Raw genomic sequence first — 16,313 nt, forward strand, 5'->3', positions numbered from 1 at the left:
TATCCACACTCTCTGGAATTGTGCCGGGGCAGCTGCAATACCATTAGCCGCATCAGCTTGAACTGCATCACGCCATATCGGTGGAACTTACCTCATCGGATATTGACCTCGTTTTTTCCTAGTAGTAATCGGTGAACCATCAGGGTCCCTTGTCGCTCGAAGAGGGGAATCATCCCTATAAGCTAAAATCAGTTCTATCGCTCCCCTTACTTCTGAACCTATCACCATTCCTGCGGCGAACTTCTGTTGAATATTTATCAGATCAGAGGGGACGGAATCTAAGTCATCATCTTCCCATTCTTCACGCACAAGAGAACACATCACGTCAAAAACATAACGTTGAGTTGGTTCATTCCATTGCATAAAAGTATCTAACACTCTTTGTGCATCATACTTCACAGCTTTCGACATCCACCTAAGAGCTGTCGAATCTAACATGTCTCGTTCCTGAGGACCAGGAAGCTGGCTACATCTCTGTATAGAGTCAGAAACGGGGGTCTCAATTAAAGACCTGTAAAGAGGAGTTAAGATATTAGTTACAGAGTCGGTTATTTTCCGACGAACGGAAAGCGGAGTCAGAATGTTCACAGGGTTCGGGGACAGGGCAGCTGGAGCAGATGAAATAGTAAGGGTGGGAGTAGCAGGTAAAGCAGTTTGCGTAACGACAGGCAAAGGCGGAGCAGGCGACCCAGGAAGAGGGGGTGCCGAAGGAATATTAACCACGGGAAGGACAGGAGCTGGAATCAAAGGAAGTGGAGCAACTATTCCAGGCTCACCAGCAGCTGGCTGTACAACAGGTAGTAACTGTGGTACTGTAATACCTTGTGCATACGGTGGAGGTGAATTCAACAGGTAAGACAACAGAGGATCCTTCTCAAGATCCTCCATCGGCTTAGTAGGACAAGATGGCAATGCAGGGTAACATTTATCAATTGCCAAATTATATTTTCTATTCGTCATCTCCATTGCTTTCTCAGTCTCGTTGACATGCAGCTGTCTAGCAGACTCCATTAAAGTCAACCCTTTCTCTTTCTGTTCTTTCTTCGTCTTCCTAATTTCTCTCTGTTTGGCTTCTTTGCGCCATACGCGAAAAGAATCAAACATTGCCGGCCGGGCTTTTCTCTTAAACAACTTCATTTCTAGATTGTCTAGAATTTCGGTTTCGAAGCTACCATGCGGTGGCCAACTAAGGACACCATCTTTTCTGGTATAACGGACCCATACTTCATTATACGTAATAGGACCAACACCATGTTTACAATAGAGCTCATATGTAGGAGTTCCAATCGGAGGAACCGAACACGAATCCTCCAACCGGGAATCCCCGTTGCAACGTAACCAGGACAGGAAACAATTACTACTGGTAGTCATGACAAACAAAGACAAATTCCAACCAAAATGCGCAAAGAACTTAGGCCTACCAAAATGAACTAATACCAAAACAAAGATTATCTAAACAAGAGCAACCAATGATAATCTACGAATTAAACCAGAGCAACAAGGAACAACCAAACTGAGCGTAACCCACTTAATACTTAACTGAAATGTGGAAGACGTCACCAAGGAGAACCCGTCTATGTCTCGCCGTACTAAGGTCTGCACCTCGGGTCCAAGACAGGGCGACAGTCAGGGCAGCGGTCCTCTGTAGCCGTCTGGGAACGGGAACCCTCGTGGAAGAGATCGTCGGGCCACTTTTACGACATGCAGGGATCGATGAAGCGGGGTACCTCCCTCCGGAATCTTCACACGAAACTTCTCGAACTTTTCAGGCTTTGGACCGGTACCGGATGACGTCGCCCCACGTTGGGCGCCAATTTGAGGTTCTGGACTTTTAAGAGTCCAGAGGTGTCAGGGAAACAACACCCAAAGACCCCTGAGTTCCTCCTGTCTCGGTGCACAAATAAACAGAGACACGGGCTTCTCGATGGTGGCGTCAAAGACCAAGGTTTATTTACTGCAGGGACACAGAAGTCATAGGAACCACACAGAGGCAGAATCTACGAGACTGTTCAAATTGCATTAAGTGGGTTGTTCTTTAAATACATGCAAAATGTCTTTAGGCAACATTACACGAATATTTTCTCATGCCCAACCCGGTATCCTAAACAAACAGTAAATAGACATCAAATAATAATTAGTCGTAGGATTTCGGTATTCGATCAGATTCCCTTGACAGTTTTCCATTCTTTGTCCGATCCTCCCCATCATAAAAATCGTAACCTCCCAGGTAAAAGCCCAGGAGGAGAGGAGCAGAGCCAGGTGCAAAGGATTGAAAAGTAGGATAAGAGGTGTTTATGGATCATAAACGGGCATGGCTACCGTCTTCGGCCTTTCAGTCAGGACAACGGACACGAGAACCAGTATAGCAGGACTGGCCTCAGGCAGGGGAGGCAGCTTGATTCTGCCTAGTCATGTAGCGTCAGCCTTTCTCGGGGCTTGAGCTTACGTGTCCTTAACAAGGTGACTCTGCCGGGGTCATCGCCCGTTCATTGACTATGTGAGGGCAAGAAACAAAATGGATGCCGTAACTAAAATGGATGCCATGGCTTTACAACAGAATGCCCTATTTCTCAGTGAATTCATGATAGTTGCGTAGCGAAAACACTGTCATGCATGTAATGGATCATTTGCGGTTCATTGGTACCGAAATCGTGTCAGTACTACGATACCGAATTCACGGGTTCAGATCGCTACAGAACCTCAACACCCCTACTTAATGTAATACCTATGATTGGGATGGTTTGCATTCCACAGAGTGCGGATTGCCAGAATGACGGTTGTAGGGATGGTGCGAGTTGTCCCTCTACGGTTGGAATGCTGACATACTTTTCGTCACATAACATACCATATATCCAGTGTAAATAAACACGAGGGGACAGATTCATGAGTTCTGGCGCATCCCTGCAACTCAGCAGGGATGCGCCAGAAAACATGCAACACGTAATTCCCTCCCTGCCCCATCACGAATGCGTCGCATTTACAATGCGGCGCACTGCGGCGCAAGGATAGGGCGATGCGTATCACATCCGGTGGCGTAAGGGCTCCCTGTGCCTAACATGGTGCGTCACTCCTAATGCCTGCTTCAAGCAGGCGCAGGGTTTTGACATAGCATAGACGTAAAAGTGACTCAGTGAAATCATGTCGATTTCACTGCGTCACGTTTACGAGGCGTTCCTGCGACAGAACGCCCACCCTGCGCCGGAACGCCCACATGAAACCTAACGCAGGTTTCATGTGGTGCTGGGCTTTACAACATGACGCAGCTCCCTAGATGCGTCACGTTGTAAATAAGACACAACATAGCGCATGGTTTACGCCGCCGCTGTGTCACAGAAGTGATGCAACGGCGGCGTAAATGTGGCACATGGGGCTTGTAAATCTGCCCCAAGGTTTTGAAACAAACTGACTACACCACATCTGTCCCTGATATCAAGGGATATATTAGAAAGCTGCAAAGTTAACCGCTGCCCAGTTCTCTTTATAAATGTGTTTTTCTTTCTCTTCGGCAGTTATGTATTCTTATTGATTAGATGTGCTGTTGTTATTCAAAAGAAGAAAATAGGGATGCGCAACTGTTTTAATCTATGCCTTTGTTCCATGCTTCTTAGCATAAGGCGACAAGAGCACTGTCGTAAAAAGAGAAATACAATTGTACATTACACTTACGAGATGTATGCTTAAGATGAACACTAATGCCATTGGTATCCCAAAATAAAAATGAATTGCAAAATATATATATTTATTTTCCAATTGTTCGAAAATAGCGAGGTGCGGGTTAGTTCCTTGGGGAAAGTTAAATGTCAATCTGAGTTTCCTTTGGTCCCATGGAAGTAACAATGTGGACATGTCACCCGAAGGACTGTTGCCCATGAAAGAAGGCCTGATGTACACAACAGTAGACAGTGCTCAATGTGTAAAAGAATGAGTGCTGGTGTCCACACCTATGGCGTGGGCCACTAGGTGGTCAGAGTATATCACTAGGCCCTTCTGACATCTTGTTCATGCTTTACTGATGCACATCTCTGTGTTCAGTTTTCCAAATAAACTATAATAAGACCAATCACAACATTCATAACATGAACAAAGAGGCAAGGCGATGAAGAACAATGTAGGGGCATATTATCAAGGACGGCGTTAACATTATCGCCGGTTTAGCGACAGAAAACTGCCGCTAAACCGGCGATAATGGGCTTGATAATATGGCGCAGAGAATTCCCATAGAAGCCCATGTTCACACCAGAACATGGGCTTCTTAGGGAATTCCATAGAGCATATTATCAAGCCGATTATCGCCCGTTTAGCGGCAGTTTTCTGCTGCTAAATCTGCGATAATTTTTAACGCAGTCCTTGATAATATGCCCCAATGTAGGGGCATATTATCAAGACAGGCGATAAAATTATCGCTGCTTTAGCGGCAGAAAACTGCCGCTAAACGGGCGATAATGGGCTTGATAATATGCTCTATGGAATTCCAATTGAAGCCCATGTTAAATGTGAAGGACATCTAACCTGAGCTTCAATTGGAATTCCATAGAGCATATTATCAAGCCCATTATCGCGGCGCTAAAGCGGCGATAATTGTATCGCCTGTCTTGATAATATGCCCCGTAGTTGTTTAATTTCTGAATTTGTGCAATACACTGCTGAATTATGAGGAACGCAGATGGGAGTCTTCTTATGGCCTGATCACGATGCCTCCAATCAGGTGCAAATTGTGCTCGTTAATGAGCTTGGTGCCACAGAATGGGCAACAATACACTAATAGCACATATTAACCCCGTCCTATTGCGCTGCTTTCGCAATCCAGTTGAGGCCGTTTTCACCTGCTACTGGACCTGGGGGCACACAACCGCCACTTGAGCCCCAATTGTAATCCTGTTTTGCGCGCGTTATCTGGGCCCTTGTCTGAGCGCGTTTCATGGTTGCAAGTCATGTACTGCGTGCTGTCATTAACATGCCTAAAATCGTTTAAGTCCCTCGAAATCAAAGCGGCAGTATACTGCTTTCTGAGCAATTACAGGGCCAGAAGGACAGCTCAGATGGCTACTCTGGCACGTGACAGTGCTGTCAAAACAAGTCGCTGGCTCCTCAAAAAATTCCTGGCAAACACAAGACTGTTTTTCTCACTTACATGAGCTTGCTTTTTAAAGCACACAATCTGGAGCAGCTCTGCAGAAAAGTTGTCCATATGTCCATTATCCATAAATTATAATTGTAAATATATTTAACGTTGTTGGGTAGAATGGGAAAAGAAAATAATGATGGGGGATTACTTGTCTCTGCATGTTGGCGCAGGGCAGAGTTTAAAAATAGCGGTTAACGACCTTTGGCATAAAAGAAAGCACAATATTGAGAGAGAATAAATCTCTGAAATTAAAGAAAAACTTGAGAATGTTATTGTTTGTCTTTTGCTTATTACAGGGTAGGCTTTAAATACAACACTCAGGTTTATTTTTTTAAAACGTATTTATTCAATTCAGGTTGCTGATACTTTTGTAGCCCCCAAAAAGGGAGCTGGAAGACGGTTCGCTGATTTTTATAAAGCAATGCTCCTGGACAGGAGAGCATTCAAAGTTTGTTTCTGTAGATATCAAGACCATTTTTGAGAAACAACGATGCTCGCAGACATTTTAAAATATTGTTTCGACCAACCAATCATACTGTCTAATAAAGTTACTCTAAATTTTGAATCCTCGTCATAACCCCTATCCTGCGCTTCAATAGTGCAAAATCGTTTTACATCAACACATTGTACACCAAAAGTTAAGTGTCACATGCTAATGCCGTTGCTTTGACAAATTAGGGGCATATTATCAATCAGCAGCGATAATTATCGCTGGCCGCGCTTAGCGCGAATGTTTTTTCCGCCGGCTATCGCTGGAAATTATCGCCATGCTAGTGTTCTATTAACAACGCAGAGCGCAATGACGATAATTATTCCAGCGATAGCGGTGTTTTCCATGGAACATCACTGGTTTTCCAGCGATGTTCCATGGAAAACAGCGATAACCTTGCTGATATGACCCTGTGGTCGTATCAGCATAATCCACCCCCAATGTTAAGTATACGTAAATCAGCATTTTAGCAGACGCAGTTTTCGCCAAAAACTAACATCTGCTAAAATGCGTGGGCCTTCTTGTAAATATTGTGATGTGTTCATCAGCGATAATTTACATGCAGTACTGCCCAGTGGCGCCCACTTTGCATCTCATTAGAGATGCAAAGTGAGGCGTCGGGAAAACGGGTGCTAACATGCGCTAATGCATGTTAGCACCCACTTGTAAATAGGGCGATAGTTTTATTTTTCGCTTTTTTGGCTTTTAAAGCCAAGAAAGCGGAGATAAGGCCCTTGATAATATGCCCCTTAATTTCCTATGTCAAAGTGGATTTCCCGATGGTCCGGAGGACTGGAGCCGAAGATGTCCTGTTTAGCGATGCCCTAAGCCAGTTGTCCCTAAAGCTGAGGACTGGTTGACAGAGTAATCTCACGTTTATATGTTTGGCCATAACACTTTGAATCCTTTTCATGAAATTTCCAGTTGGCAGAAGATGGTGGTGGATGCATAAACCTTGGCATGCACGCCTGCTGCTGGTGTACGATCCAGGCCACAACATGCCCAAGGGCACAAAAGCATGCTGCGGGGTCAGAGATACCTGGCTGGACTCCATCCCTCCATACATGTCACCTGAATCTTCACCTACTACTGCTTCTTTTTCTCTCCTTCTTTTCTTTTCTTTTACTTTCATTAAACCATTAGAACTCAGCCTATAATTCTCATGATTTTTTAAGCATACCATATGTTATCCTCCTCTAATTTGCTACGTGGTACCTGGGTTTTATTCTTTGTATTTGATCAACCTGTCTCAACTATCCATCCAGGACTTCCTACACCAGACCTTGGCTTTCCATATGTATCACATGTATTAAATGACTGTTTTTTTTGCCCTGTTTATTGGTTTTGAAAAATGCTCAATAAAATATTTCTGAACTTAAAAAAAGAGATACCTGGCTAGCCCTTGAAATGCTTTGTACATAGATTACAGCGAGTCATGGTGGTCAGGAGCAGTGGGACAAACTATCAAGGAGCAATGGCCCAAGAGATGTGTAAATAAGTGCGGCAATCGAGAGGGACAGGGGGGTGCTCCCTCAAAGACATAGGAGAGTCCTAGACCCTTTCTGCTCCCGCTGGATCTGTGTACAAGATGCATTTCTGCCATGGTCCTGAGTGACATCAGATTTTGCTGGGCCCAGACTGTCTGCACAATCTGGAGCATAGGCCCAGGCTTCTGCAAATATTTCATTCTACAAAATGATCCTCTCAGCAGCAGCAGTGGAGACACAGCAGAGTGGCCAAGAGCTTTAGGAGACTTAAGGAGATTTGTAAAGGCTTTGAGGACTTGGGCACATGGATACACTCGATGGAGCAGACAATAAAAGAAAGAAACCTTGGTAAAGAAGAGTTCAGACCTCATGTGTGGCTCGTTAAAGAAAAGAACTTGATACTGCAATAGAAAAGAGTAGACTTAGGACATCGCTCACAAAGATATAACATCTGAATTAGAGAGGTCAGAAAGGAGTGGAAGGCAGAATGTATGTGTAGGACCTCTTCATAGCCTTCCTAGGAAGAGTGGGTAATATCCCAGTCAGCACTGACAGACATATCTGACGGCAGTCAGGTCTAATAAGAATAGAACACCTAAGGAAATCCTGTATCACATTCATCCCTTTGAGGATAAACAACGGATTAAGGCAGAGTTACGTGGTAGTTGAGAGAACTCATTCAATTAATCCTCCTCTTCCAGTACCTCTCACTGGCTTCACTACAAAAGAGAAGAGCCTTCTACCAGTGATGGCCTTTTTTCTCACAAGAATTTAATATTGCTGTGGACATCCACTTAGGATCCTCTTCACCTGGTAGGAGAAGCAATGGACAAGAAGTTCCTCATGGGAGCCGTGGAGATCTTGGGGCTGGACAAGCAGGGAGGACCAATCTTATGGCATGGGTAAGAATGAGACATTGCTGCAGAAGTTCAGCATTATCAGAAGGGAAGAAGTATCAGTATGAAAGTGGGTTATTAGTTGAGGGGAGTAAGTATCAATATCAAGTAATAATCACAATTCTTGTCACTTAAGAGAGAAAGTCACTACATTAACATGGACTCAACCCCTGGTAGCTACTGCACAGAGCAGACAAGCTTAACTTAAAGGTAATACGTAAAGTATTCACGACATACCAAAACTGTAATACAGTCAATATACAAACCAGCAAAAATCACAAACAAAATCATAAAATGGAGTAGCATTTAATAAATGAAATGATATCAAGATGACAATAATCAAATAGGGGTAACCGGTGAAATGAGTTTTTAGAGTTTTAAGAAGAAGTCGGTAGTGCCTAAAAGCACAAAGCACTAATGATAGTGAAAAGTTGCTTTAGACATGGACCGCAGAGCAATTTGAGGCTGACTGCGATGGAGTGCAGTTCAGGTACCCCAAATAGGTTTGTTCTGGTAAAAGATTTTACCTTCTGACTTAGGGGTGGTACAGAGTTTGGTGGCGAGGTTACTCCATCGTGACAGGTGGACTTCATTATGTCAACGGCAGAGAATACTCCATCCCTGACTTCAAAATAAACTTCTAACGGTCTGATCCTGTTGACAAAGCTGCTTGTCAAACTTTGAATGCATTGAAAGGAACCACTTTTATGGCAGTTTCTGCCAATGCTAGCAATGTCTAGTGGGCCACCAAATGTCTCAGAATGTTGCAGGCAGAGACTCTGTCAGGGTGACAAAGTACTATACTCCGCAGCTCTGGTGGAGAAAAAGCATATCCTATAAACTCTAAATCAGTACTTTGGTCTTTTAAGTCCCTATCCATCACTAAAGTACACTTCTGAAGCCCTCCAAACCATTAGAAGATGCTCTTAGAGACTCACAGGGAGGCAGATAGTGGCAAACATGAGGGACCAGTCCTGGTCCAGTTGTAACTGTTCAGTTGGGCAGTTATAGCTGCTTGCTGTGTACCTCTAGCTTTAACATGAGGTTAGCCTTTTGACCCTCGGAGTCCACTTCTTTGTCCTGGGTAAAGAGAGAGAGAGCAAGACCAGTCTTCTAGACTCTTGAAATGTGGAAGCTTTGATCATCCAGAACGATCATGCAAAAGTTATATACCAAGTTTAATTTACATGTAAATATCCTCTCAGACATCACATGAATAATCATCATTTGGTATTCATTAGTGCAAGTGTGATGTTCATTTTACTATGTGTCTTTCTTTGTCATGGGAGTGATATACAATACATATAAGTAGTACAGTGTTTTGAATCTTCATTTGCAGACCAGCATGAGAATGAAAAATAGGATATAGATAGATAGATAGATAGATAGATAGATAGATAGATAGATAGATAGATAGACAGACAGACAGACAGACAGACAGATAGATAGATAGATAGATAGATAGATAGATAGATAGATAGATAGATAGATAGATAGATAGATAGATAGATAGATAGATAGATAGATAGATAGATAGATAGATAGATAGATAGATAGATAGACAGACAGACAGACAGACAGACAGACAGACAGACAGACAGACAGACAGACAGACAGACCGACCGATCGATCGATCGATAGATAGATAGATAGATAGATAGATAGATAGATAGATAGATAGATAGATAGATAGATAGATAGATAGATAGATAGATAGATAGATAGATAGATAGATAGATAGATAGATAGATAGATAGATAGATAGATAGATAGATAGATAGATAGATAGCGCCTTCTTGTTCTTTTTATGAAATGGAGAACTCCCTTGCAGATTAATGCCATTTCACATTACAAAGTGTACGGATGAACCAAATAAGTCTTTGTCACTTGTCACTACTCAGCTAGTCCTGGTATTAAATGGCTGACCATCTGAGCGATGCACACTGGCCAATTTGAAAATATTTAGGGTTGTTGTGATCAATCACCACACTTGGGATGCCAGACCAATTACCTTCTTCCACGTATGTGGCTTCTGGAGATAGCTAATTTCTGGGGATTAAATTTTTATTTATTTTAATCATTGTAAGTCTCTCCACATTTCAAGGAGATAGACTGGTTCCTATCAGCTATGGTAACTTCCCCACTGAACACAAGTTCCAAAGATACACTGGCAATGGGACATGCTTCCAGACTGCTGAATACTGTCCACTGTTCCTTCTTTTCATTCCATTACTTCAATGATTCAGGAACATCCAGACAGTCTTGAACCATCTTTTCAATTGTCATTGTTGCCGACACTTATTGTGTCTGAATTGTCTGTTCAGTTGATTTCAGTTAACATAACCAGTTGTAGATGATGGAGGTGAAGCTGTTGTTGCTGTCAGTTTTGTATTACAGAAAACAAATGATGGACAGAATGCTGACAATGCAAACATTCTCCCCCAGTCAGAAGATCTGGGTTAAATCCATCGTTCTTTGGCCCACTACGCCACCCCAGTTTGGACCCAGCCATATACAAATAAGTCTTGACCCTGTGCCTCATGGGAACAGTCCAGACCGAACTGCCAGGCCAGGTCCTCCCTGGACCGGAAACAAGCATCCTGGGACCAGTTTCAGGGCATGTCACCCTTATTCAGCCAGGCTAGCTTGAATCCAGTGGCACAGTGAGCAAGGGACCCATGTCTTTGGTAATGTGTCCGACTTAGTGGGTTATCGAGGCAGATTACTTCAGAAGGTTCCATCACTGGGGGTGCAACATCCCATGAGGGAAGTTGATCCTATTTACCATCCTGAAATACCAGAATTGAGTGACTACAGATACTGTAATAAGGCAGCAAGTCAACGCTCGGTTGTCAGAAACAATGGATCTATACCCCTTGGAAAAGGAGTGAGGTCCCTAAAGAGTCAGTTACCGGACCCGAGAAAAAAAACAACTGCGTACTAAAAGGAAATGACAGAGGCGGCCTCTTCCACAGTGATGACGTTAGCTGACATAGAGTTATTCTTCGGCTTGTTGGTTCCGGTAGATATATGGAGACAAGTTCATACGCAGGACCATGGACTGGAACTGGGTGGCACATGGGAAGAGATCAAAACATGGGATGCCAGGGGAGAAGCCATGGCAGAGCTACTGGCTCTGCCTGGACGTATTATTGCCTACATGCACTCCCTTTTCCCACCGAAGAAAGTGGATTGGGATAAATTGGCTCTGTGTCGTCAGAAGAAGGATGAGAGTGTGTTGGATTTCTTTACCAGATTTGAAGGGGTGTTCCTAGATTTTAGTGGTCAGGATTTTTCACAGGAGGGTTGCATTTGTTTGTTTGTGAACAGGTTTGTTACTAATTTACTCCATGAGATTGCTGCTCAACTGCAGGCCTCGAAGAGTACTTGGACCACATCCTCCCCATCAGTCATATTAAGCATGGCTCAGTATTATGAGCATAGATAGAATGAGGACAAGGAAAGAGTGGAGAAAAAACAAAGGATTTGAAAACGAGTGTGTTGATTTGCAAGAGGTAGTGGTAGAGGACGTGGTTCGGGGCCAGGCCTGCGGGGCCCCAGGTCTAATAGGGGTGGCGCATCAAGTACGCCTGTGGGACTCAATCAATGTGTATACTGTGAAAAGGAGGTGCATTGGTGGAAAGAGTGTCCGAAGTAGTTGCAGAGAGGTGGGGCTCTTAGAGGTAGAGGGTTTGGGGGAAGGGGACGTGGAGGGGGCGACCGAGTTCAGTCGCAGTCAGAGAACATGACTAACAATAGGCAGAGCGATAACTATTTTGATGACCCTCAAAGCCGACAGTACTATCATGACGATTATGACATGGACAAAGTGACAGGGTGGTCTCACAGCTAGGACAGCCAGGGGCAGGGCACAGGACCAGTTTTTGTGTCTGTAGATCAGCGTGGAACTTATGTTACTGCGGATTTACAAGGCTCCACTGATAAATTCCTAGTCAATACAGGGGCTATGAATAGCTCTATTTCCCATTCACGGGTCCCGGGGGCAGCTCTGTCTGGTCAAAATAATATTTTGGTAGGTTTCTCAGGCGTGCTGGTCATTAGCCCCATTTCTAAGCCTCTTGCTCTGACTATTGGTCCTTTTACAGTCGATTCACCATTCCTACTGACATTGAATTGTGGATAGGACTTACTGGGACTGGACTTGTTAAAAAGGTTACATGCAACAATATATTGCTACCCGGAGGTTGTTCACATGACTGTAGGCCCGCGAGTTGCCCATGCTAAGCAATGCTTTGGAAAGGATGACACCCTCCCTCCCAAGTTCCACAACGTGCCACGCTGGTAGTGGGCTACTGGTGAGACAGATGTTAGGCTGCTTCAGATACCCCCAGTCTCTATACAGGTGAAAGACAATGCCAGGTTGCCCAGAACCCCCCAGTATGAGATATCCCAGGCAGGAGAAAGGCTTTATAGCAAAGAATTCAGGATTTGATTAAGTCTGGGGTGGTTGAGGAGACAACAGCAAATGTATGCAATAGCTCCATCCTTCCTATCCTTAAAAAGGCCCCTTTGGAAAATCCAGAGACTACTCCTGACATTTACTGCTTTGTGATAGATTTGCGACAAGTAAACAAAATTGTGGTGCCTCAATACCCTGTGGTGCCTGACATTACAGCGATTTTGACTATGATTTCCCCGACCGCAAAATTTTTCTCAGTCATTGACTTAAAAAATACTTTCTTTAGCATACCCATCCATCCCGATAGCCATCATCTTTTCGGATTTGCAATAGCCGGTCGGAGTTTTAGATTCTGTTGTGCTCCACAAGGCTATACGGAAAGCACGAGTATTTACAGTCAGGCTTTATGGTTTAATTCTTTTATTGAATACTGCAAGAAGCAAGCTCACATATGCTGGGCCACACTGGCCCACCATGAATACTGATCAGTGCATAATTTTTACAAAAAGCAACAATGAACAATTACAGTCCCACCCGCCACCCAGAGAAACGGAACAAGAAGAGAAGAAAACATAGAGAGAGCCACCCCTACCCTCCCACAGTCCATTCCAGCAATATAGCACTGTGCCAGGTGGGTTATCGGTCCTAAAGGCTAGTCAGCCTTTGAAGAGGGCTCCGGCTCCGTTAGGCGTAGAAGGCATAAGTATCTCGGGCAGGACAGCTCCTGGAATTCTTGTGCAAGCAGTGAGAGGAACGACTGCCATAGTTCGCAGAAGGAGGAGCCTTTCTCAACCAGGGTAAGAGAGATTTAACAGTCAAGCTTTAAAAGCAAATTGGATGCACTGGAACTTCCATCTGGTATTGTGTTTCTACAATATGTTGATGATCTTTTAGTGGCCTCAGACACTGAACAGGACTGTAAGGAGGCCACAGTTAAATTACTGCTCTATTTGACACACCATGGACAGAAAGTGTCCCTATTGAAATTTCAGTTTTGTCGACAGGAGGTCACCTACTTAGGTCACCTACTGTCCTAGGAGGGTCGCAGACTAACACAAGAACGCATAGCTGCCATAACTAACATGTCCGTCCCTAAGACCCAACGCGAGGTACGCGCGTTCCTCGGGATAACTTCGTATTGCCAGCAATGGATCCCTAACTTCTCCCTACTAACGAAACCCCTTCTTTACCTCACCACCAAAGATGTGCATGAGCCTTTGCCTTGGACACCTGCATGTCAGCAAGCTTTCGAACAATTAAAGACTGCGCTTTGCTCTGACCCCCAAGGGGAACTATATGTTGATGGCTCTTGTTTCAAACTGCTGGATGGCACTACTACTACAGCCTATGCAATCACCACACTATATACTGTAGTTGAGACATCTTGTGTCCCATATCAGTCGGCCCAAACTGCAGAATTGGTCGCTCTCCTCTGGGCCTGTTAATTGAGTGAAGGGCTGGCTGTTAATGTCTACACCGACTGCCAGTATGCATTCGGTGTGGCACATAATTTTGGGTGCCTCTGGGCAGAGAGGGGGTTCCTGACATATCATGGGCAGAAAATACAGCATGGCCTCCTAATAATCAGACTATTATCAGCACTGACGCTCCCTGACAAACTGGCTATAATAAAATGTAGCGCACATAAAGCTATTGTGGACATTGTGGGGAGGGGGAATGCATTCGCGGACCAGACAGATAAGGAGACAGCTAGGTCAAAGATGAGTAAAATGTTTGTGGCAGGTCCTGCTAGATGAGTTCCAGACAACAGGATGTTTGAGAACACTGTGGAAAGTGTGAGGGAAATACAAAGAGAGGTGACTGCAGACGAACTGGCAATGTGGGAGGAGAGAACACGATGCTTAGACGAGGACAGGTGTTGGACTGATTTGTCAGGCAAACATGGTGGTTGTTGCCGAACGCATATTTTTTCCTGTAGTCACCATGGCCCATGGCCTGGCACATATTAGTGCTAAAGGTATTTGTAAGCTATTAGACCCATTATGGCAGAATGAGAGCATCTCTAAAGTTGCAGCACACTTGGTGCGACACTGTGTCATTTGTGTCAAGCATAATCCTGGAAAAGGCACGCCAACACCTGGTGGTAATTTTGTACCACCTTCCTTCCCTTTCGAGGTTCTTCAGATGGATTTCATCGAAATGGAACGAGTGAATAACTTAAAGTATGTACTAGTGGTAGTTTGTACATTCAGTGAGTGGGTGGAGGCCTACCCAACTAAAGAGAATACAGCTCTAGCAACAGCAAAAGCACTTTTAAAGGAGTACTTCCCGCACTACGAATTGCCACGTGTGATCTGGAGTGACAACGGGAGGCACTTCAATGACAAGGTCATTGATTTGGTGTGGAAGGGCTTGCAAAGTACTCAAAAATGTCATGCAGCAAACCATCCTCAATATGCCGGCCTTGTTGAGAAGTATAATGGCATTCTCAAACTAAAAATAGCAACAATACATGAAAGCACAGGATTGCAATGGCCAGATGCGTTGCCCCTAGCTAGCATTGATGACTGCAAGGGTGACCGCACATCCTAGGACCGGATTGTCACCCTACGAGGTGGTCTTCAGGCACCCTGCTAATGTCTGGGGCATCCCAAGACCCAAGCATTTTTCTGAAATTGAATATCCTCTTTTGATTGACTATTTGTATGTCTTGTCTAAAGATTTGCGTTCTGTCCACCAACAGATATCTGCCACCTCCTTTGTGGTGAATTGAGTTGTGCTTCTCATGTAGCCCAAGTGTAAAGAAGTTGCAAAGCTTTATTACTGAGCTAAAGCCTGAAAAGATTGTTGTGGTGGAGCTATGCAGCTTTGTTTGTCTTTCAATAGAGTGGGATGTGAATGTGGTAAGGTTGGTGGTTGCTGCAGGTTTTTAAACATCTGGAACAGATGGAGGTTAGTGCTGTCAGTGGACCTTCAAGGCTTAGAGCAGTGTCAATAGAGTTGATCTGCACTTCCTCTGTGCCACTCATCACATGAACAATCACTGGTTCATCATACTCATAAGCTCTAAGGTTTTTGTGAACCTTCCTTTTCCCTTGTCTCTCATGGTGAGTCTCAGTGAGGATCCAATTCACGTCAGAAACATCAGCAAGGGGGCTTGGAGTAGATGAGGGTGTGTTTTTTCCTTCCTTGCTAGAGTGTGAAGCAGATGTGTCCAATGAAAGAACAGTCACATCAACGTCCTCCTCTGCACCAAGCTCAGCGTCCTGCTCTGCTCCTACTTCCAGGGTATCGATCAGGTGTTGCAGACTGTGATTACCGTTGTTGACTTTCCTGTAAAGATTTGGGTTGCTGCTGGGACAACTCAGTTTCAGACTCACTTCTCTCCATGACTCAAGTCACACTGGTGCTGAGAGATATGGGCTTTGGTTTTGGTGGTGGTGCCATTAATCAACAAGTGATATTCCTCCCAGCCTCTTCCTGCCCACAGGAGGGTGCAGCAGGTGCATTGCATTTCCGGAAAAAGGATGAGGGTTTGATGCCAGTGGTGGCCTCTTTATTGTCAGGAACCTCCTTCTTTGAGGCCTCATCTTTACTTTTTGTACGGGTTAGCACTCAGGACAACCAAAAACACTTAGCAGAGGACACTGCTATGACTGTAATCTGACTCAGAGACATTTCTCCATCTCAGTATTATGTGTGATGTCTCTTGCACATGCACGCAATAAAACCTAAGCAGGAAGTCAGTGAGACTTTGGCAATCTACTCCATTCAATGTAATTCTGGTCATCCACCTCACTAATGTTTAACATTAGTGAATCAATGCATAAACTAACTTTATTTTTTGCTAGACATTACACAAGAAAAGCGAAGTTGATATCCCGGCAGGGCCCATGAGACTACTTTGTGAGGGAGGGAGAGGCAGACAAAAAAT

This window comes from Triturus cristatus, chromosome 2_1, assembly GCF_964204655.1.
Source record: "Triturus cristatus chromosome 2_1, aTriCri1.1, whole genome shotgun sequence".
NCBI lineage: Eukaryota > Metazoa > Chordata > Amphibia > Caudata > Salamandridae > Triturus > Triturus cristatus.